A 17,087-nucleotide genomic window follows, 5' to 3' on the forward strand; every position below is an offset into this window, starting at 1 on the left:
GCAGGAGGCAGCTGATCGATGCTTCTTTCTCATCGATGTTTCTAACTCTCTATCCCTCTCCCTTCCTCTCTGTAAAAAAATCAATAAAAAATATATTTTTTAAAAAAAGTTGAAATCATACTGGATTAGGGTGGCCCTCAATTCAACAACTGGTGTCCTTATAAGAGGCGAGATACAGAGAAACACAAGGAAGAAGGCCATGTGAAGATGGAGGCAGTGATTGGAATGATGCAGCTTTGAGGCAAGGAACGTCAAAGATGGCAGCAGTCACCAGAAGCAAGCAGAGAGGCATAAGGTTTCTCTGGCCTCCAAAACTGGGAGACAAGATATTTCTGTTGTTTTTAGACACCAGGTTTATGGCACTTTGTTACAGCAAACAAATCACTGACTATTTAAAAATTCTGATATTTTATTATGTACTGCTTGGCATTAATTATTATTTTTAATATTGCATTAAAACACTGGTCTTGATTACTGAGTGTTTTGACGCCCCCTTAAATTTTGCAGCGGCAGCTAGTGTCTCAATTGCTTCACCCTAATCCAGGTCCAGGGGCATGTTTTCACTACTTTGATGGAGGTACTAACAGACAAGCTTCTGCTCAGTCTATTTGCAGAGACATGCAGGTATATCTGAAAAACAAACAGCAAAAGAAAGCAAGCAAGCATGGTCTCTAAATAAGAGAGTTGATCTATTCAATGAGGGATGACTTCATGTTCTCCCTCACTGCGGAAACAGGGCTCATTTCTGGGAAAGGGCACACAGATACTGGCAAGCCATGTTTCAAAACAGTAGGCACACGCTGGTCATTCCATCTGCTTCCCTTGAGAAAGAAAAATCATCACATGGTTTCAGTAGCCATGGCCCCATGTAAGGCTTGTAATGAATATGTTGTATTCACTTTGAGAAAATATCTAAAGGGGAAATCTTTTCAAGTTGATTATGAGTGTGAGAGAATTGGATATAGAGTAAGCAGGTTGTTTGGAACATGGTCCCAAGTCTCTCAACACTCCTCTCATGGGGAGATGAGGGAGAGGGGGTTCCTGTGGGCATGCTTCCTGACTATGGGCAGCCTCATGACTCCTCCAGCTAATAGATGGCGGTGGACCAAATAGTAAGGTTGGGTATAAAAGGAAAGGCAGCATCGGCTTATGCACTGGAACACTCTAGCTTGGAGCCCGGAGCTGCCACGGAAAGTCTAACTAGCCTGAGATCAGTAGCTGTTCAGAAGCCAAGCCACATAAAGAAGCCAAGTGCAAGAGCTCCTGTCAGCCCACCTGATCTTGACCAGCCCAGCCCAAGGGACAAGACCTGAGATCTCAAGGAGGAGAGATTAACCATCCCTGACCCACAGAATCTGTGAACATAATAAAACAGTTGTTTCAAGATGCTAATGTTGGGTCACTTTATTATGTAGCAGTAGTAACTGCAATAAACTAGGAGGGTCAACAATCTACCAGTGTGCCCTAGCCGGTTTGGCACAGTGGATAGAGCATCAGTCTGTGGACCACAGGGTCCCAGGTTCGATTCCAGTCAAGGGTACATACCTTGGTTGCAGGCTCCTTCCCTGCTAGGCCCTGGTTGGGGCTCCTGCAGGAGGCAACAACTCAATGTGTTTCTCTCACATTGATGTTTCTCTCTCTTTCCCTCTCTCTTCCACTCGCCCTAAAAATCAAGGAGAAATATTCTCAGGTGAGGATTAACAAAAAAATTAAATAAATAAAAAGATCTATCAATGTGAATGAATAGATTAATTATTCAAAAACATTCCAATCATTTGATATTCCAATTAAATATTCCATGCAAAATGGAAGTTTACAATAATTTGGAATAAAAGTTTTTCCAAATAATCTGAAGTAATCTTTGCACGTGTGTGTTTTCTACTATAGCATTAGCACTGGATAGTATGGCTCAGTTGGTTGGCTTTGTCCCATACTCAGAAAGGTTGCTGGTTCAATTCCTGCTCAGGGTGGCAGGATTGCTCCCCAGTAGGGGGCATGCAAGAGGCAGCCAATTGATGTAGCATCAATGTTTCTCTCTCTCTTTACCCTTTCCCTTCCTCTCTCTTTAAAAATCATTTTTTTAAAATGATTTATTAAAGCTTCAGAGCAGTAAAATATATAAATCTTGCTAATGCTTTGTTCAAATTGCTTAATTGTAAGAGCCTATATTGTTGTAAGACATAAGGGTTACAATTAGCAAATATACCCCTTTGAGCCTCCATTTTAAATTTTACCTCATGAATGCAGGTGTTGTTAGAAAAATGCATTTTCAAGCTTTCCTGGAAGAGAATTGATTAGTACAACTTTTCTGGTGATGACATGATTTCTTATTAGTATGTTTAACAGTTCTAGCAGTAAAAATGTCAACATGATTGCTGACTTCTTAAAGACTAACAAAATCATGATTTTTGTTTGTATTTTAGAACCACAAAAGTAAAACTAACCCCCACAATGCTTTCTGTCCTCAAAACACTGTATATGGTAATAATAATAAAATCCTATAATTAGACAAAATGCTATTTGGATTAAGCAAGCTTTGTGTTTTACCATTCCAGGACCCAGGTTCCCAACTTTACAGTAAGGTATAAAATATATTTTTTTACTTCTTTTTTTCTTCCTTTCTTATTTTTTCCTAGATAGTTCATGCATGGTTTGCCTCCTGGGTCATTGTCTGCAAGAATCTGAGAAGCTATAGGAATATGCAGGACAGACTCAAGGCCCAGCTTTCTCTTCAATGTTGGGGAAAGGGCTGTGCATTATGGGGCAGAGCCCTATGCTCCCCCTGCACCACCTGGGAGCCCCAGGGAGGAGAACTTCTGGGGTATCCACACTGCAGTAAGGTAGCTATATATATAAAAGCCCAGCGACCAGAATGGCGGAACGACCAGAACTACCAGAATGACCAGAATGATTGGTGGCTATGATGCGCACTGTGGCAGCCAACCAACCTGATCCGGGGCCCAATTGCCCCCACCCCACCCCCTGCCAGCTCGGCCCTGATTGGCCCCCAACACCCCGATTGGGGGTGGGGCTGACCGGCCAACTGCCCACGGCCCCTCCCCCCTGCTGGCCTGGCCTGATGGGCCCCCATCGGGGCAGGCCAGCTGGACCCCACCCATGCACAAATTCGTGCACCAGGCCTCTAGTAAAATATAAAAGTTAAAGAATCACTACCCTGGAAGGTAGAATTTTTTGGAGGAAAAAAAAAAGAATAATATAGAATAACTACTTCTGTAAATTGTAGACTTCAGGGTAGACTTATAACATTACACAAACATGGGAGTAATTTATCCTAACATTTAAATGTTTGGGCTAAAGATCATAAAGTGTGTCATCTTTTCTGTTTTTACTATCCAACTATCAAATGTCATTAAAATGAACATTTTTTCTTCCCCCCTCCCAGTTTTTTATTGAGATATAATTGATATATTACATGATGTAAGTTTAATGTGATGATATGACATGCATATATTGTGAAATGTTTACCACAATAAAGGTACTTAACACATCCCTCACATGATTACCATTTTATTGTTGTTGTTATGTTAAGAACATTTAAGATCTCTCTTATTGGGAAAACTGGATAACCACATGCAAAAAAATTAAATCTTTCACCACTCACAAAAAAATGACCTGGAAATGGATTAAGGACTTATACATAACACCTGAAACTGCAAGAATCCTAAAAGGGGAAAAAAAAAAAATGGGACAAAAGCTCCTTGACATTGATCTTGGCAGCAACTTTCTGGATATGACAGCAAAAACACAATAAAACAAAAGCAAAAATCAATAAATGGAACTATCTCAAACTTAAAAAGCTTCTGCACAGCAAAGAAACAATCAACAAAATTAAAAGGCAATTTATGGAGTGGGGGAAAATATTTGCAAATCACATATCTGATAAGGGCTAACTTCCAAAATCTAAAAAGAATTCCTACAACTCAGTGGGGAAAAAAGAAAGCTTAAAAAATGAGCAGGGGAACTGAATAGATATTTTCCCAGACAGGGCATACAAATGGCCGACACACACATGAAAAGGTGCTTCACATCACTAATCAACAGGGAAATGTAAATCAAAACCATAAGAAAGATCACCTCATACCTGTTGGGATGTATATCATAAAAATGCAAGGAAGTAAATGTTTGTGAGGGTCTGGATACAAACAAAAACTTACCCATTATTGGTGGGGATGCAAACTGGTGCGGTTATTATGGAAAACAGTGTGGAGGTTCCTCAAAAAATTAAAAATAGAATTACCATTTGATCTAGCAATCCTAATCTGGGGTATATAAGCAAAGAAATAGAAATCAGGATCTCATAGAGATATCAGCACTCCCACATTCTTTGCAGCATTACTCACCATAGCCAAGACATGAAAACAACCTAAGTGTCCATCAACTGATGAATAGATAAAGAAGATGAGATATATACATCCATAGCCACACACACACACACACACACAAAAAAAAGGCTGGGGAAATTCTGTGGGTTTTAACAACTTGGATGAACCTTAGAGGCATTATGCTAAGCGAAACAAGTCATACAGAGAAAGACAATAGTCTATGATCTCACATGTGGAATCTAAAAACGCCAAACTCAGAGAAACAGACAGTAGAGTGGAGGTTACCAGGGACTGGGGAGTGGAGGAAATGAGGAGGTATTGGTCAAAGGATACAAACTTCCAGTTATATGTGTAACATGTTCTGGGGGTCGAATGTACAGTGTGGTGATTATAGTTAGTAATACTGTATATTGAATATTGCTGAGAGTACACCTTAAATATTCTCACCACAAAAAAGAAATGGTAATAATGCGGCAGGTTGGAGGTGGTAGCTATCGCTATGGTGGTTATACTGTTGCCTATAATCACCACTATGTACATTAGACGCCCAGAACTTACTCCTCTTATAACTAAGTTTGCACCATTTGACCAACATCCCGCCCCCTAGCCCCTGGTAATCACTATTCTACTGTCTGTTCCTATGAGTTTGGTTTTTTTAGATTCCACATATGCCAGATCATAGAGTATTTGCCTTTTTCTGACTTAGTTCACTTAGCATAATGCCAAGGTTCCAATTATTTTCAAATTATGGAATGCAGAACAGTGTAACTTCTTTCAATATTGGGAACTAGAACATAAACCAAACTTCAAATGATTTAGCAAAATACAAAACATATTTCCAATCAATTTCTGCTAGTTACTGTTGACCAAGTAGAATAAGAAACAGAGAAAGTTGAAGTGGTAATGAGAGAGCATACTTCAGTCAGTTGGTATTTGCACGTTTTAGTGAATTCTATTATTCATTTAAAATTAGCCCTAGCCGGTTTGGCTCAGTGGGTAGAGTGTCAGCCTGTGGACTGAAGGGTCCCAGGTTCGATTCCGGTCAAGGGCACATGCCTGGGTTGTGGGCTAGGTCCCTGGAAGGGAGCATGCAGGAGGGAGCCAATCAATGACTCTCATCATTGATGTTTCTAACTCTCTCTTCCTCTCTGAAAGCAATAAAAATATATTTTTTAAAATTAAACATTAATTCCTTATTACTAGACATGTTCACTCAGAGACTGGGGAATTGGAAATAGCAGCAGAAACTCTGCCATCTTGGAGGTTTATATTAGGTTAGTGACTCTCTGTGCTTTATCTTCCCAAAGTGTAGCGAGAATAACAGCCACGGGTGGGACTGAGAACAGGTGCCACCACCTTGAGAAGCATACGGGGTGGCCATATAGCTTGGAAACACTGATATTTTATTATTTCACAGATAGAATCCCTGTAATTACTTCTTCTGGGGCAGCTAGAGCTCCAGGTTTATTCCATGAAAGACCAAAATCATCTAAGGAAATGCCTCCCAGAGGCACACGCAGGGACTGATTGGAAATGATGTGTTTCTTACGTTTTAAAGAATCTGCAGCTCTGCTGTTGTTTCTAATTGAGTTTTGCATCATGTCGAGTTTATACAGATTATCTTTTTGGTTTCTGATTCTAAACAGCTTGCCACGCACTCTCTTCTACCTCTATCTTTTCTTCACTATTCACACACACACACACACACACACACACACACACACACTTTCACTGAGCACCTATGGAAGCAGAAGACAGCTTTACTAGAGGAAATTTTATATGAACTCCACCCACCCCCCCCCCCCGAAAAAACACACCCTTAAAACAATAAAATAACCATTATGAAAATAAACTTTTAAAATTATTCTGTTCTATTTCCTTTTATGGTCATTTGAGGGAGTGATTTAAAGGAAAGGAAGTTTCAAGAGGGGGGGTGTCAATTATCAAGAAAATAAAACGTTAAAGAAACAGAAAACAAGAGGAGAACTCAGGACAGGAACCAAAATCATGGAAATGGGGGTGGAGGTGGGGGTGGGGGAGTGAGGAAGGCAAGGAAGGAGGCAATACCTGTCCAGGCCCAGCCTGTTCCGAAGGCAGCCTTCGCCAGCTGGTGGGAGCACTGCATGGTGAAAGCAGTGGCCTGAATTCCACCCTCTTGGGCAAGTCCCAGCAATCTCTGGGCCTATTTCATTATCTGTAAAATGTAAACAAAAACTTAGCCCTTTGTAAGTTTAATTCTTATTTTATTTCTAATACACCTTGATTTTCATTTGGGCTTTAAATAACTTTTTTAAAAAATCACTCTTCTAATCTCTTAAAGTGCTTTCAACATATAGCCTTTCAAGATGCCACTCCCTGATAATTCAAACGAAAACTACATTTAAACTAAATTAAAGTTACATTAATTCCCTCAAGTCAGAGTAGATATTGCTTATCCCTGTGTCCGTATACAAAGTTGCCATTTTATGGATGCCATCCTTCCAATTTACACACTAAGAGAACACATAGAAACAAACAAAAGCTCCCAGGCAACACTGAGTAATGACATATTTTGCAGTGTACTTTTAAAAAAAACATATTTTATTGCTTTCGGAGAGCAAGGGAGAGGCGGAGAAAGAGAAACCTTAAGGAGAATCACCCATGGACTGCCTCAGCACGTCCCCCACCAGGGATGGAAATCCGCTGGGGATCAAGCCTGTAACCCAGACTTGTGCCCTGACCTGGAATGGAATGGTGACCTCCTGGTTCACAGCTCAATGCTCAACCACCAAGCCACAGGGCTGGGCTGCAATGTACTTTTTTTTTCTCTTTAATTGGCTTCAGAGAGGGGGAGAGAAAGAGAGAGAGGGAGAGAGATAAAAATATCAATGATGAGAATCATTGATCTGCTGCCTCCTGCACGCCCCCTACAGGGGATTGAGCCCACAACCCAGGCGTGTGCCCCAACCACTGCGCCACACCGGCCGGGCTGCCCTGTACTTTCAGCAGAACTCCCAGCTCGGAAGGAAATGAGCCGGGGTGAGGGCTGCCCTCCTCTTCACCCTTATTAGGAAATGGGCAGAGTTCAAAGCCTTCTCGAGAAGTGTTGTGAAATTACAAAAGACAGGAAAGGAACCAGAAACCTCCCTATCCGGCCCGCCCCACGAGCCTCAGAGCCGGACCCCGTGGGCGGATCCCGTTGTGACGTCACAAGAGGCCGGCGCCGCGGGGCCAAGGGAGTGGACCCGCTACGTCACAGCGGACCGAGCGAGCCGACAAGTTAGATCCGGCCGCCGGCGGAGGGAGCCGCTCGGCCGCGCCACGGGAGGGGAGAGCTCGCCGCGCGTGCGCAGGGGGCCGGACGGGCAGTTCTTCCGGCTCGTGAGCGGCTTTCCCGGCAGCCCCCGCGGCCTGAGAGGCTGGAGGCTTCCTAGAAATGACAGGGCGGCCGCCCTCCTCCCTCTGGGCCGTTGCGAAATCCCTTCGCCCTCGAGCCCTCGGCCGCCCGGCCGGACCTGGCACGAGCTCCAGGGCAGAGCCGAGCGCAGCTGCCCCGTGGGGCTCGGGAGGCGGCCGCGCCTGGGTGTGGGCACCGGGCTCCCGCCGAGATCGTGGGAAGGGGAAACGGACTCCCGACCGACCAGCCCCCGGGGATCATTTCCCCGCTGGACCCTCCCGGGCAGCGGCCCCTGAGTCTCCCCGTGGCGGCCTGTGGTGACTGATGCTTCGCCAGGTCCTTCTGTGAATGTTGTAAAAGTCCTAATACCTGTGGGATGAAGTCACAGCAAGCAGGCTGTGCATGTGACTTCGTGGGAAGGTGCAGGGCCAGCAAAAGGCACAGGACACGGTGGCCTTGGCGTTTAAAAATAGCTTTTGAAACGACTGAGTGTGTAGAATGGAGCGTCTCCAGCTTTTGTTGTCCCCGCAGCCACTTATTTTCCCCTGAATTTGCTGAGCCCAAGGGAGAAAGCAGGTTGGGACTTCAGTGTCCACAGAGCAGAAGAAATCACACGATTCACCAAAACAGCGCCCAGAACAGCTCGCCTGTAGACCCAGCTTTTTAGTTAGAGGTTGCGGTCGTCCCGCTGGGACTCGATGAATGAATGCAAACTAGTGAGTGACTGTGTGTAAGACGATTCTTACTTTCTACTCCGAAACTAGGGATAGATACACTAGGTATTCTTAAGTCTAAAGAAAAACAAACAAACACAGTAATTCAGTCGACACCTCACTCTGGTCCCCGCGTCTCACTGGAGGAGGAACTGGTTGTTTGTGAGGCCCCGGCGATACATATGAACACACTGTGTGCACTGTAAAGAAATGATGTTTCAGCCGCAAACAGCTACTCCCCGGAGGCAGGAGTTCCGTGCCTCTGGAATGTTTCCGTATTTGTGAATAGAAACATATTGTACTGTGATCGTCCTAAGGTGTGGCAGGTGAGCAATATCCGGTTGTGTGGTGTGTATGTGTCATGGCCGCTGGCAGGACACCTGTTCCTTGAGGCAAAAGAAGACTGGGTCTCGGAGAGTTTAATGTCCCAAAGTACATGACTGAGTCCATCCGAACAACATTTCCTCTAACGCACCTGCTGGTGGGGCTGGAGAAGGTGTGTGCTTTCAGTTACCTAGTGAGATAGAGATGGGTTGTTTTCACAGATAACAGATGTTACACCTGTGTCCTAACAAATGCTGCACCTGTCCTGTGACCGGTACTGCAGGAGAGCCTCGGGCGCTGCCATGGAAGGAACACTGACGGGGCATCAGAAACATAGTTCTAGCCCTGGCTGGTTTGGCCCAGTGGATAGAGCATGGGCCTGTGGACTGAAGGGTCCCCAATTCCATTGGGGTCAAAGGTACATGACCAGGTTCAGGCTCGACCCCACCCCCCATAGGGGGTGTGCAGGAGGCAGCCAATCAATGGTTCTCTCTCATCATTGATGTTTCAATCTCTCTCTCCCTCTCCCTTCCTCTCTCTGAAATCAATAAAGATAGTTCTAAAATCTTAGTCATTTTATATCTCTGAACTTTCCTTTCCTCACATTTAATGTGGTTTTTGCGACTCTCCTGAATTCCGTGGTACTTTCCCCTTTCTTTTAGCATTTCATGGACTCTGTTTAGCATATGATATACTCTGGTCAGTCTTCATCACTTTAGTCTTTTTTTTTTTTTCCTTATCCTCAGATGTTTCTTTCTAATTAGTTGACCATTACACTTCCTAAGTTCTAAAATGGCCAGCAGATCATAGAAAGACATTTCTTTGGGCTCCTAGCAATTTGGTCTTAACACCAAGTGTAAGTGTTTACGGGATACTCACTAGAGGTTTATGGGAATAATTCTATCTCTACAGATTTTCATCATGGACAGTTCTTCTTTAAAATAATGTGGGTAAGATCTGTTATTAAGAATGCTATTGTCAAAAAAATCATTCCACGGACTGTATTAATTATGAAGGTGTAAAGGGACCTTTTTAATGGATAAATCTAGTGGGCCCCACAGTAACCAAATGACCAAAATTAACCAAAAAAAAAAAAAAAAAGGACATTGTGTGCCCCTTGATGTGAAGCTTGAAGAAGGATACATCATCATTCCTGGGAAAATGTTTAACCTGAATCTAACCATAAAGACACAATTAGACAAATCCAAATTGAGGGACATGCTGCAAAAGAGTTGGCCAGAAATCATGAAAAGCATCATAAAAGACAGAAACCCTAGGGAATTGTTCTAGGTTAAAGAGACATGATAGCTCTTTGCAGGGGACTTGATGGGAGGCTCCTCTATTTTTTAATTGAGAATTCCTTTTTTTAAAAAAAAATATATGTTTTAAAAAAATAAAAAAGATATGTTTATTGATTTCAGAGAGGGAGAGACAGAAACATCAATGATGAGAATCATCGATAGGCTGCCTCCTGCACACCCCCCACTGGGGATCAAGCCCAAAACCTGGGCATGTGCCCTTGATTGGAATCAAAACCGGGATCCTTCCATCTGCAGGCCGAGGCTCTATCCACTGAGCCCAACCAGCTAGGGTGAGGCTCCTCTGTTTTTGTTTTATAATGTTCACAATGGCTAAATGTGATGATCCTCAGGTTCCCAGAGTCACTTCCTGTTCCTGCTGAGAAAACTAATTGTACACAGAAAAGCTGGTTCTTATTATTCCTAAAAGTTTCTGCACTGAAAATCTGCTTGCATTGAATTTTTATTGTAAATAGGAAAGAGTACTAAACAGGGTCAGCTACTTCATGACTCAAAATTAACTTTCAATCCTTAAAAGGAAAATGGAATAATTTTCTAAAATGTTATTTTCAGGAGCCTGCTCGGTCCTTTCTACCTTTAATTTGCCTAGCCCCAATTGGAGAGAAACCATAACAAAAATGAAACCACTAGAAAAGCCTGAGGAAGTTAATGTTCTTAATATTAGAGCTTCTTGTTGAGGTAATCACTACTTTACACCCTCCAGAGCTCCCGGGAGCCCCCCAGAGATGAGGGCCTGTTTCTCAGCCCTTCACATTCTAGCCCTGCCTGCTTCTGCAGCCTCATTAGTGCCTAGTGCGCATGCACATACTCACACACAATATTCTATCACTCCATAATATTCCTTGTGTAAGTCTTTTAGTTAAGGTAAGTTTAAGAGTAAATGAATAAAAAAGGAAGTTATTTGTTTATGAAACTGAAAATCCCAGGAATAAAATATAGGGTATGGCTACATGCAGGGCCATAAATGAAGTCACTGGGTTGGGTTTCTGTCTCTGTTTTGCTTTTCTTCTTGTTGGCTTCATTCTCAAACTGGCCCTCTTCTCCATGCAGTCTGTACCTCGGAGCTTACATCCTCCTCTCAGCAATCCCAGCAGGAATAAGTACTTCTCTCCCCTGTCCTGGCCAAGGTTCCAGCAAAAGTCCTGGACTTGATTGCCATTCTGAACTAATCACTGAGAGGAAGTGGAGGGCTGGGCGATGCTGATTAGTTCATGAGCTGGGGAAAAGGTCAGCCCCACCCAAACCACCTACACTCAGGACAGAGAAGTTATGGGTCCCAAGGAAAAACAGAAGGGCGGTTGAATTCCGAGATAAAACAACAGATGTCCCCTGTATTTCTCAACACCCCTAGCAACCTCATACCTCCCCGCCCTGGCTCCTGGCTCCCCTCTGCCTAAGATGCTCTTCCATATTTATTCTTCTGACAAATGCCTGTGCAGTCTTTAAAACCCAGATCACATATTGCCTCCTTTTTGCCGCCTTGTTTGCGTGTTTACAAAATTAACCCATCCTAGGAACCATTTCTGTACCTTAATCCTATTTCTATTATTATCAGATTGAATTGGGAAAATTTTAAAAATCAATGCCTGGGTTTCAGGCTCAATCCCCAGTGTGAGGCATGCAGGAGGCAGCTGATCAATGATTCTGACTCATCACTGATGTTTCTATCTCTCTCGCTCTTTTCCTCTCTGAAATCAATAAGAAAAATATGTTTAAAAAAATTCAAAGAGTAATACCACTCAAAGAGTGGCCCACAGACTGGCACCCAACTCTGAACTGTTGGTTATGAGTCCTCAGTGAGATAAGTACAGAGATTGAGAGCAAATATCTAGAAGTTGTTATGGCAATCTGACACAGTAACCTTATGGCTGTTGGCTCTAATAATAAGCATTTCAGGCCTGCATTTGCAATATACTTAACATTTTTATTTTAGTGACAATTCATCTTTATTGGATTATATAGAAGTACCATTCCACACCATGTTGGGTATATATAGTGTGCTCCCTTTCATATAAAATTAACAATTTGTATATGTTATATAGAGATATGTATGTATCTGGAAGGATAGACATCATGCTATTACCTCTGGGGAAGGTACTTAGATAATTTTGGTGAAAGATTGGGGGATACAAATAGATAGGAATGGGGCCTTTACCTTTTACTTTGCATAGTTCTCTATTGCAAAGCTTCTCAATTTCTTGGTCAATGTCAGTAGTTGGTCAACTTCTGACATTAAATATTATAGAGTGAATCCGTCCAAGGACTGGCTTGGCTGGATCATTTGCAATCAGCAAATATTGTGTATCTACTATTTGCAGTCTCCTCTTTGGACTTTAGTGTCCTTGTGTGAAAAAGAAGAGAATAGATATTAACTTTAAGCTAGCTCCCAAAGCAAACCTGGGGTTTTCTTGGTTTTATAATTTAGCTTATTAAACTGGCACTGCCTTAACTCTTAGTCACACATGCCCAGTTTCTGGACACACCTCCAAAAACTGTCCCAGAGCCTGTGTCCACATTCAGACACAAAACTACTTCACTGTGTTGCTTTTTGCAAACTCCCATCCCCCAACAACTCTCCAGTTATAGCAATTCCAGCAGGCCTCCTGTTCCGCAGCCCATGCCTGTATAGAACAGACGTGTGCTATTTACCTAGCCCACCGTAAGGACAGGGATTTGAGCAGACGTAGAAACGTGGCTGCTCTGTTACAAGGGTTGCTGGGGACTTGCAGCTCTCTATTAGGGAGAGAGGGCTGTGGTGGTAGGATGAGGGTGAAATGGGCCCCTGGCCAGAAAGGAAAAGGCAAGACCAGGCTGCCAAGCAAGGCATGAGGAGAAAAACATACAATTCAGCGCAAAAGTTTTGATTAAGTATCTTCCACATAGTAGTGTCTACCAGGTTCTGTAGAGAATACAAAATAAGCCCCAAAATGTTACTGTTTTAAAAAGCCAAGACACACACCCACGAAGTGATCAAATAACAATGCATAATAGTATGGAATCATGTGTCCAAATGTATACTAGAGGTCATAAATACTTTAAGAGCATCCAAAGAGAACATTAATGAAAGCTAGACTGGGTGGGGAAGGCTCCTGGCAAAAGGCAGAACTTCATCTGGATCTTTAAAAATTTGGTAGGATTTGATTAATAGGAGAAGAATGTTGCAGGCTTGAGAAATAGAATGAGGGAAAGTGTGAAATCTGGAAGTAAAGACACATCAGTGAGGAGACAGGTCTGGCTAGGCTTGGTTCAGGCAGAGACGTGAGGGGGAGGAAGGGAGATAAGGTGAGGTGATAATGCAATAAGGAAAGGAATGACAAGGTAAGTTGAGATTGTAGAAAGCCTCAACTTCCAAAAGGTGTTTGAGTCTATCTTTTATCTCCGGAGCTTTTAATTTGAGGAAGTGGGGTAAAGAAACTGGTATTTTGATAGTTACCAATTTCCCAGGATGAAGGAGGGATGGGAGAGAATGGCGGCAAGATCATTTAGAAAACTGTCATATGCCCTAGCTGGTTTGGCTGAGTGGACAGAGAATCAGCCTGCGGACAAAAGGGTTCCGGGTTTGATTCCAGTCAAAGGCACATGCCCAGGTTTCGGGTTCGATCCCCAGTGGGGGGCGTGCAGGAGGCAGCAGATCCATGATTCCCTCCCATCATTGATGTTTCTCTCTCTCTGTCTTGCTCTCGCTCTCCCTCTCCCTTTCTTTCTGAAATCAATAAAAATATATTAAAAAAAAAAAAAAAAGAAAACTGTTGTAGTGGTCCAGGCATGAAGTGACAGCAGATATGGCAGAACAGACCGAACAGGCAGATTCAAGAACTATCTCCTTGGAGGAAGGAACAACAGGACTGAGTAACTAAAATAGAATGAAGAATTAGGAACCAAAGATGAGTTTAGGTTCAAGATGTCTGGATGACCAGATTCCAAAAGAATTTTAGACCCTCAAGGGGCCCAGTGAAACTTCAAGGGGTAAAAGCTGGTTGTTGAAAGTCTTAGAACAGGGGTGGGCAACCCCTGGCACATGTGCCAAACATGGCACGCCAGTAACTTTTGCTGGCACGCGAAACCCTCGCTTAAAATCTTGCATTTACAATTTCTTTCTTAATGTCTTTTTTATTTTTCAGATAAATTCAGTGTAGGTGCATCTTAGATAAATAAATAATTTTACATAACAAGTTATCTTAAAGACCATAGACATGGATTAACGAGAGAGGGGAAGAGCAATTTCTATGCCTCTGCCTTAACTCTCCCTGCCTTCCTAGATCTGACCAGTGTTTTGGTTTCATCCACATACGCCTGGGAATCTTTGTTCTCAGTGATGAATTTTGTTAAGTCTCGTAATAGGAGTAGCCTGATGGATGAAAGTAGTAGCTTGTGCATATCTCTGAAGGTCATGAAATATAAACCTAATGTAAAATCTCTCTCATCAGTGATGCAACAGCAAAAGTCCCACTGATAATATCAAACGGAGTCATAAAGTTTTCTGTTGGACTATCAGTGTACATGTATACATTAAAAATAAATGTATTTTTCATTATCATGTACTGTGTTTTTGTCGCTCGAATGAATTTTATTATTTCTTCAAGGTTCTTCACATACGTACTCCTTAAGAGATATCAAGTAGGTGTAACATGTTCTCAAAAAATTAGGGTTGGCATGCAGAAGAATTTTGAGTCAGAGATTTTGCTGGTTTTGGCACACACTCACAAAAAGGTTGCCCACCCCTGTCTTAGAACCAGCTCTCAGCAGACCCAGCAGCACAATGCCCAGGCAAGTGCAGGCATGAGATTTTCTAAGCAGTATATGCCAAGAGTGAATTACACAGATGTCATTTCCAGAATGAGTATATCTAATGAGGAGAGTAACTAGACCAGAAAGTGATAAAAATAACCGCCACCAGACTAAATGAAAATTAGTCATGTAACTATATGAACAGTTCACAAAAAAAGTCAGGTACTCTGATATCTGCTGTGAACAGAAACTTGATTAGTCATTTCTCAGGTTTATAAATTCTCCCTGATGACAGTAACCAGGATGGCTTACCCCTTTTCTGCTTTTTGCACTTCCCGGTCACCTTGATGGTCTTAGTGTGTACCATTCTCTTTATTAAGGTGAAGATTTGCCCTTAGCCAAAATTACAGTGTTGCATTATTAAATTCTGGGGGTCTGATGAATAACTAATTGTTGAAGAAACTAATAAAATTATACCAATTGTGAGTTTAGAATTAAAGAACCAGAAAATTTAGATAATGGAAAACACACTCCTCAGAGAGGCTAATGGAATGAGAATGGACTTAAGCATAAGGATGCTCTAGCTGGTTTGGCTCAGTGATGAGAACATCCACCCTTGGACTGAAGGGTCCTGGATTTGATTCCGGTCAAGGGCACCTACCTCGGTTGCAGGCTCCATTCCTGGCCCTGGTCTGGGTGCATGCAGGAGGCAACCAATCAATGTGCCTCTGTCTGTCTCTCCCCTTTCCTTCCATTCCTTCTAAAAATCAATGGAAAAGAATCCTTGGGTGAGAATTAACAACAACAAACATCAGGAATATCGCTGTTTGTCTCTTTACTCATTATCTGAAGCCTGCAGGTCATGAAACAGAAACACAACTTTAGTTATCATCACTGATTTCCTTTTAGGCCTGGGTGCACTAAGGGCCTACTAGTAGGACGTCTGTTGAAAGAATACACAAACTATATTACAGACTTTCCTTTACATTTTTTTCTTCGAGTGACAAAAAATTCAATCATTTACCTTCCTAATGGAAGAGATTCACTTGCCTGAATTCATTTCTAGTATTTTTAGACAATTAAAACATATGCTTAGTCCTTCCCAATTCTGGACCCTTTATAACTCTGAATTTTGGCATTTCTCTCCACCCCTCCTTTTTTTTTGGTTAATCCTCACCTGAGAATATTTTTTCCATTGATTTTTAGAGAAAGTGGAAGGGAATGAAGGAGAGAGGCGGGGGCTCAAGCCTGCAACCCAGGTACATACCCTTGATCTGAATCAACCCAGGGCCCTTCAGTCCTCAGGCCGACACTCCAACCACTGAGCGAACCGGCTCGGGCTCAATCAGCCTCTTTTAAAATCTCCCCAGAAGGTGCGAATGTGCTGCCAGGGTTCAGAACCACCCTCCCGGTCCCAGTCTTTACTAAGCAGAGTTGACTTAATGCTTTTTCAAAAGTGAGTTTTTGAGTGTATTTTGCCTTAGTGACATCCTTGCCAAAACTGAAATGTATTCAAACTCCCTTTGCCCTACAGATCCCAGAGTCAGTGCTCTTTTCACCATTAAACGGATTAAAAGCCTTAAAGCCGAGCTGTGTAACCAAAGGGAACGGGGCCCCTCATCCCCGGACAACCTCTCAGAAGTTCAAGGGCGGGACAAAAAGATGGAGCGAACCAAGACCAACTCTAGACTGAGCAGCTTGGCTCGGCATCATTGTTCTGGCTTCAAACGTTAAGAAATGTTTGGGAATTGCTAGCTAATAGTAGAGAGGAAACAATATGGGCCGCACTAACCCCGAGGAGGACGGGCTCTCCGGGCACAATCAGATCACCCCGTGAGCCTCTCCTCCCGAGGCTATTTCTGGAAAGCAGGGATTTTCCAGATTCCCCGGAGCCGGCACCGCAGCGTGGGCCGGAGCTCCGCACCCCGGCGGCGAAAGCAGCCGCCCTCCCGGTCCGCCAGCCTCCAGCCTTCGCCTGCAATCGCTCCCCCACGCCCTTTTTGGGGAACCGATGCGGCTCGCATTCCTGTCTTCTAAAAATTCTATACAGCACTTCTCTCCGAGTCCTCGCGGGTCGTTTTCAATTACAAGCGTGTCCCCACACATCTGGGTTAGCACTCGCACCCGCCCGAGGGGGCGAAGGTCGCCCCTGGGGTCCCCGTGGTCCACTGCGCCCCGCAGATGCGAACACTCGGGAGAGGGCGCGCGAAGGGAGCCCGGGGACGCAGGGTCCACACAAACCACCAACATCGCGCAGAGGCTGTGGTAACTGTTGCCAAGTCTC

General features: G+C 43.4%; 1 long non-coding RNA gene, 1 other non-coding gene and 1 pseudogene across 2 annotated transcripts; all 3 read right to left on the reverse strand.

Moving 5' to 3' along the window:
* Window positions 1-428: 428 nt before the first annotated feature.
* LOC139002284 (uncharacterized) lies at window positions 429-7,550 on the reverse strand. Its single transcript, XR_011470135.1, has 6 exons — window positions 7,466-7,550; window positions 6,411-6,537; window positions 4,176-4,233; window positions 2,235-2,279; window positions 1,546-1,663; window positions 429-630 (listed from the first exon to the last, which is right to left on the reverse strand). It is a non-coding gene; the product is annotated as an uncharacterized lncRNA (long non-coding RNA).
* Window positions 2,635-2,834, reverse strand: LOC139004627 (small nucleolar RNA SNORA73 family). Its single transcript, XR_011470483.1, has one exon. It is a non-coding gene; the product is annotated as a small nucleolar RNA SNORA73 family (small nucleolar RNA).
* A 1,950-nt stretch (window positions 7,551-9,500) lies between the features above and the next one.
* Window positions 9,501-9,610, reverse strand: LOC139004698 (small nucleolar RNA SNORA2/SNORA34 family; annotated as a pseudogene).
* Between the last annotated feature and the right edge of the window lie 7,477 nt (window positions 9,611-17,087).

This window comes from Myotis yumanensis, unplaced genomic scaffold (genome assembly GCF_028538775.1).
Source record: "Myotis yumanensis isolate MYYU_CA2020_CCGP unplaced genomic scaffold, mMyoYum1.0.hap1 SCAF_2, whole genome shotgun sequence".
NCBI classification, from domain to species: domain Eukaryota; kingdom Metazoa; phylum Chordata; class Mammalia; order Chiroptera; family Vespertilionidae; genus Myotis; species Myotis yumanensis.